Source organism: Uloborus diversus, chromosome 9 (assembly GCF_026930045.1).
Source record: "Uloborus diversus isolate 005 chromosome 9, Udiv.v.3.1, whole genome shotgun sequence".
NCBI lineage: Eukaryota > Metazoa > Arthropoda > Arachnida > Araneae > Uloboridae > Uloborus > Uloborus diversus.
This window is the reverse complement of record NC_072739.1, coordinates 154,378,277-154,385,367: the sequence shown is the minus strand read 5'-3', so window position 1 is coordinate 154,385,367 and position 7,091 is coordinate 154,378,277.

The window sequence follows — 7,091 nt, the reverse complement described above, 5'->3', positions numbered from 1 at the left end:
CTCTAACTTGAACGAATTCGAAATGCGCACAACTTTTTCGATCGCGCCTATTCCATGATACAATAATATTAAGCAACGTTTTTGGCAACTAAATAAGTGGGATGTTATGTTTCATAGAACAAAAAAAAAAAAAAAAAAAAGTAAAAAATTATGGTATGCAATCACTTGCAGGAAAGCATTCTCAAATCTCAAAATGTTCGTCGTAAATTTCAGTTTTACAAACGTTCTCTAAACTTTATTTTTCTAAATAGATAAATATATATATATATATATATATATATATATATATATATATATATATATATATATATATATATATATATATATATATATATATATATATATATATATATATATATAACACGTTCCTTTTAACGTTACAACTTTTTGCTCTGATCTATATGCCAGTAGAAAAGCTAATTGTGCTTATCAACAATTAAGTGCACAGTTCTTAAAGCAATGCTGTTTGTAAAGGTAAATTTAAGGAGGATCCTGCCGATAGCTCCATTCTTAATTAACGGTAAGTTATGAGCGTAAATACAAGCATATACACTTTTTTATACACTTTTTCACTATTTCTACCTTAGCCCCGGCTTCAGGGCTTTAACTTACAGCTAATTACCTAAAGCGTTTACCTTCATTTTACGAGTTGAGCTGTACCATTGTCTGCGGACTTTTACTGTTGTGCCAAAATTAATTTAATTTTAGCTGCCAGTTGGAAGTTAATATCGGCTTCGATGAGAGGACTTCTACTTCCTCGGTTATCGACTAATCCAGATCGAGAAGCTGATAGCAAGAATGAGATTGCAATCTCATGATGTCGTAACTGGGCTATCGGTACATGCTTTTTTAAAATCAGTTTCAAGTATACTCAGGTTATTTTGTACTTTAAAAACACAATACTAGAGAAAAGCGGGGTATCACGCCCCATCAAGTAAAACCCCCAGTTTCTGTATTTCAAGATTTGAACAACAGAGTCGACTTTTTCAAGAGTATTTGTGTATAAAGAAGTTTCACGCAAACACTACAGACATTTTCAGCAAACTTTTACAGATAATTAATGTTTTATAGCAAAGTAGATGTAAGAATGGCACTTTTTAACGCAATTTAAAACCTTTTACATTTTTATTTTACTCCAATAAAATTAACATTAATTTTTCTTTTCTTTGCTCATATCATATGATTGGTATTGATTTTCATTTAGTTGATTCTAAAAATCTTTTGCTTTTTCTAAAAAGTTTGGTGAATTTTTATCTCAAGTATGGCATTCAAAATGATAGCGTTGGGCAAATTGCCTGACTCTCAAGATAATATGCCCCAAACTTGCTTTTTTTTTCGAAATAAAAAATTTATTCGTAGGTTTTGGTCATGATAGATTTTACATAGCATCTAATTTTACGTTAAGAGAATTAGGAGGCAGTAGCTTTTATTTTTCGTTAACATAATTTTTTTAAAAAACATTTCTTCTGCGGTGGCGCGCAATACCCTGATTCACTCTACATCAGTTCTTATGAGGCAGTGAGAAGCAAAGGGATGTAAGTGGCAAAACTTGGAGATAACCAGTACAAATGATAGGTGAACCTCTCCTCTGTCTTGGGGCAAGAGGTGGTACTAGTAACCCTGGTAGTTGCTGCTGTACAGCATGATTTAGAAAAATATTTCAATAAAAGCCTATCTAGGAGCTAATCTTTAAACGCGTTTTACTCTAAACTTGAAAATGTCCACGTACATCCCTTTGCTTCTGAATGCCTCATATGTACAAATTGCAAAAAATAAATGCCACTTTCTTCTTGTTTATGGGTCGTTCTTCAAAAAGTGTAACTTTTCTGTCACACGCTTTTTACAGTACAGATTTTAAGGAACAATTCATTTAACAATATTTTTTAATTTCATCGAAAATATATCTATTTAAATCTGCCAACAGTTTTTTAATAATAATTTTTATCTAAGTATATTTTTGGTTCACTACATGTGAATTCTTACCTCCGTGACATGTCTGTGTTAATGATGCTTTATAACATGTTTAGTTAAGGGGAGTCAATACCCTAAATACTTTCAAAAATTCGATTTTTTGATTTTTATATATTTTGAAACTCCATTTCAATACCGTTTTAATGATACAAACATCTTGAACGTGCTCATAATAGAAGTAAGTTAAAATATGCTTTAAAAAATGTAAAACCTATTTTGATGAGGTATGATTTTCCCCTTTAAATTGCAATATCTCGAAACGGTATTTTTTAAACTAAATGTTCCTTTTTCTCAGAAACTAAATTGTGTAAGGCTTTGAAAATTTTACCACCTATTCCATACATCTAACTGCATATACTGAAGTAAACTTTTTCTCATATTCGGAAATTATTTTTTATAGAGCTGATTTTGTGTGGCAAAATGGTATTTTTTGAAACAAATACAGTGACTCACACATTAGAATTTTGTACAAAAAAACTAAGCCTTCTTTCTGTAAAATTTTACTTCAGTATAGAGAACAGAGTCTACTTGAGGTACAGAAAAAAAATTCATACTTGTATCTTTAATAGATTTTCAGAAAAAGGTACATGAACCTGTGCAAATTAACATTGACGGTATAGGGGGTACTGACTCCCCTTAAAAGTATATACTTATTTATTTATTGTTCCTTTCACAAGTGACTCAAATACTAATTATTTAAGTATATTAAATTTTTAATATTGTGTTTTAGTTCGTTTTAGTCGAACAAGGAGTCATGTCACACAATAAATTCTCACCTCCATTACCAAAACACAAAATGCCATTCCTCAATAACATGTGGAAGTAATGACATCAAATTTTATTTTCCATGATACAAGGGAGCTAGCTCCCTTGCATATTTTCAGCCATAGTTGAAGTTGTGAGATTTGTGTCGAAGAACAAGAAGATAGATTTTGCTTTAAAAACTTAGTGTGGTTATTCTGACTTCTCATTTCTGTGAACTTGAATTTCAGGGATGTAAATTAATGTAAAAAAAAGTGGACATGTTTTCATATGCTTAACATGTGCAGATTGTAGCAACGAAGAAAAAAAAATATTTCCCTGAAAAATGTATCCATTAGGCCCATATAAATGGAAAATACCTCACCTCCGTTACAGACCTTATCAATGTCATTATTTCTGAGGTGAAAAAAAAATGATGGAGGGGAAATACATCAAGCTTAGGCATTCTACCACAACCATAAATTGCCAGTATATTCTCAAATTTACTACATACTTTTTTTTAACACGCATTTGATCTAAAAGGACAACTACTAATTTAGCCGTACATTAATTTGGAGAGCTTAATATTAAAGTCCCATTAATCATTGAAAGAGCTCATTGTTTGCACAATTAACAAAATTACTACTTTGATGCTAAACTAGCATCCATTTTTAAACATTAAATTTTTTTTTCCTTTTTAATTTCCGTGAACAAGGCCTTTTTTAATCTTTTTTATTTATGAGTAAAATAATTGAAACTTAGCTGTGGGCTATTGCTTATGGTTACTTCTAGTAGGTAACACTTTCATGTAAGAGTGAAGAAAAAAAAAGAAAACAAAAGGTTTCGAAATTGAAAAATATTTGCGTTCAAAAGTTACGTTTTCTGGAGAATGACCCTTATATACAGATGCAGTTTTAGCAGCAAGTTACATTTCCTAAACCAGAGCTAAGGCACAACCATATGCAATATAGCACAATGCCATTTGCTGGTGAGATAAATTCCTTTATCCTCCAGTTCGTTTACTTTCTCAGCTTTAATGAGATGACATCTGCCTCCAGCTCAATTATTCACTAACCCAGACTGATGAGTTCTAATAAAAACGAAACTGCAGTCTCTGGATGTGATAACCGGACTGCCTGCTATATTATGCAGATGCAGTTGCCAACATTTTCACTTATCCCAGTTTTATTCAAAAAATAAACGTTCACTCTAGTGCCTTGAAATGTTGCTCCTGTGTTACAAAAGTCCGCATTGCCCCCCTAAACCAACAAAGATGCATTATTTAAATTGTTTTGGCGATGAATTTCTACCAGGAAGCTTTTTATTTTAATTAGCTGTTTCTTTTCTTTCTTCGAAAAAAAAAATAAAATGTTTTCTAAAGAAAACGAGCTGATGTGTACATCACATGACTTCCTTTTACTCCAATTTAATGTCATTTCCTAATTATTGGCAATTTTAATGTGATTCAATAGTTTACTCTCCAAATATCACCAACAGTGGACAAATTAAAACCAAATTAAAAAAAAAAAAAACGCCAAATTTGTCGCCAAGTTGGCGACAAAACTTGGCGATCAAAAGACTGGCGATATATCGCCAAGTGTCCGACAACTTATAACACAACTTGAGATTACATTAAAATTAACAATGAGTTCCCCACCGAAAGGGGCAAAAGACCCCCTTAGGATAATCCGAATGCAACCAAGGAAGGTTGCGCAACTAGACCCCACTAGGAGTCTACGTACCAAATTTCAACTTTCTAGGACATATCGTTTTTGAGTTATGCGAGATACATACACATAAATACGCGTACGCACATTCATATGTACATACGGACGTCACGAGAAAATTCGCTGTAAACTCGGGGGTCGTCAAAATGGATATTTCGGGTGTCTGTACGTTCCTAGGGATATATCCACGTGCGATCGGGTCGAAAAAAAAAATTCAACATTCATTCGGGGGTGAGAAAAATGGAAATTAAGGCCGATTTTTGAGTGAAAATTTTTTCGCGAATACAATATTTCCTTTTTTGTAAAAGGAAGTAAAAAAAGCGACATAAGTAAAAAGAAGGAAAAAAAAACGATCTTTAATTATTCACATCCGCATTATTTTTCTCCCAATAACAATACCTATAACTGCAAACAATCTCCTCAAGTTCTGTCCCTCCCAATTACGCAACTGAGCATGCGCCCTTCTTGAGGGACGAACTCTGCTGCCAGCTCCCTACGCTTTCACAGTCTCTTCGGATTTTGAAGCGGCTAGTTGAAAGGATCGTCTGCGATTTGTACTTCCACTCTGCCGGGGAAAGAAAAAGAGGAAGGCCATTTTTCGAATGTTACTCGTTTGACGTCACTTGTTTGATGCTTTGCAACAGCTGGTAAGAAATTTCGCGGTCAAAGTTTGCGGCAAGGTAATAACTGTTGTGTTTGCAAATAAAGCAGGTTTGAGAATTGGAGGATTTTTTGGAGACAGTCAATTTTACGTCAGTCACCTGTGTTTTGAAATTTTAAATTGAGTAATTTGGTGGTGTTATTTATGCTTTGCTGATTTAAATGACAATTCCATGAAGAAATAAACTGAAGGAATAAGAAGAAATAGCACTTTCATTTCCACTAAAATCTTGTGTTTGAAAATCTCTACAAAGAGACATGCGATAAAACATTCTGCGTAATTTATGCATTTTACTTCAAGCACTGAAATCTCTTGTAATGACAACATTACCGAGTTTGTAAACAAGTTATTATACATTTAAAAAGATTTCCTAGAAAATTGTTTGGAAACTGATGCATGAAACTAATTTGAAGTTTGAGAAATTCGTAAACAGTCTAAAGGTAAGTGTTCCAAACTAAAATTTACCCATTTTATCTCCGTCATATGCTGAAATGATATTTATCTTTTTTTCATACATTATGCTTGTTTTTTTAAACTGCTGCTTTTTAACAAATCATAATTTGTGTTTATGAATGTGTTTTGTTTTTTATACATAATTTTGACACGCTGCCTTTTTCTTATTCTTGAAAATATTTCAGTATCCTCAAGAACTGATCCAAATTAGGGTCATACTCCCCGCTCCCCCTTCCTCCCCTAAACAGACAAATGTAGCTTAAAATTGCATTTTGGCGACATATATTTCGAAAAATTCGCCTGAAATCTACAATTTCAGCTCAAAAATATCAAAAAGTAGCACATTGACCCCCTTCACCCCCGCCCCTTTCCGATAATTACCCCCATCGACTTCTTGGTATCCTATTTCGCCAAGAACGAGGAAAACCCCCCAAAAAGTATCCAAGACTCTTTAAGATATCCCCTAAACTAAATGGAACAAAGAGCGCCCTCCCCCCCCCCCTCTCCGTCTTTGGAGATCAAGGCTGGTGCAAACACTTTTGAAACCATTATGAGTTACAGTACGCATAAATAAGCAAAAATGATTAAAAATTCTTACTGCTAAGGTAGGTATTAAAAAAAAAAATATGCGTAGATACGCAATATTTGTTTCACGATTTCGGCTTTATTTACGTTGGTTAGTGGTTACATTCATATATGCAGCTATATCAAACGTATTTAGCACTCAAGTGAATCTTTGTTAGTACGAGAAATGTATCAGATTTCAAAAGTATGATTCGTTACGTCAATTTTTCAATCATTTATTTTCGTATGGCGATTTTTGTGGAGTTATAACTGCGGTTAAGGTTAGGGTCACAGCAATTCTAAAAGTTAAATCAAAATATTTTCTGCCAAAAATAAATGAATAAATCAATATATTAGGCAATTAAAAACTATTAAAACTTACCTCAAAGTTAAAAAAAAACTTCAAATCAATAAAACAAGCCATTGAAAAAAACGTTAAAAGTTCCATTGAAATCCGAAACAACTATTTTGTCAATTGACAATGTTACGACCAGTAGCCATTTCACAATACAGTAAAACCTGTCTACAACGCTACTATTTCGACCTAAAAAAATATTGTTATACACAGGTTATCGTTATAGACAGTTTGATTATTTATGCTGAAATTTTGCTGGGACCAAGGAAAATATCGCTATAGATAGGTTTATTGTCATAAACAGTATCGTTACACACAACTTTCACTATAACGCTTCGCGAAAACAAGCAACCCATTATCTAAGCGCTGAAGTGATATCGTTAATAGAAACGGGCACAATATAGATAACTATGCAATAACGCATAGGAAAAACCAATTCCTTTTATAATTCTGAACACATGCTTTACATAAGATCAATAGTTAATCATGCCTGGGCTGAAAAATATTTTGTTGGTGAAATCATGTTGAATTTTATCTTTTTTCGTTGACTATAGAAACAAGCGAAAATCGTTTTTGAACTTCTCGTATTAAATTTTCAAAACCAAGTTGTTTGATTATT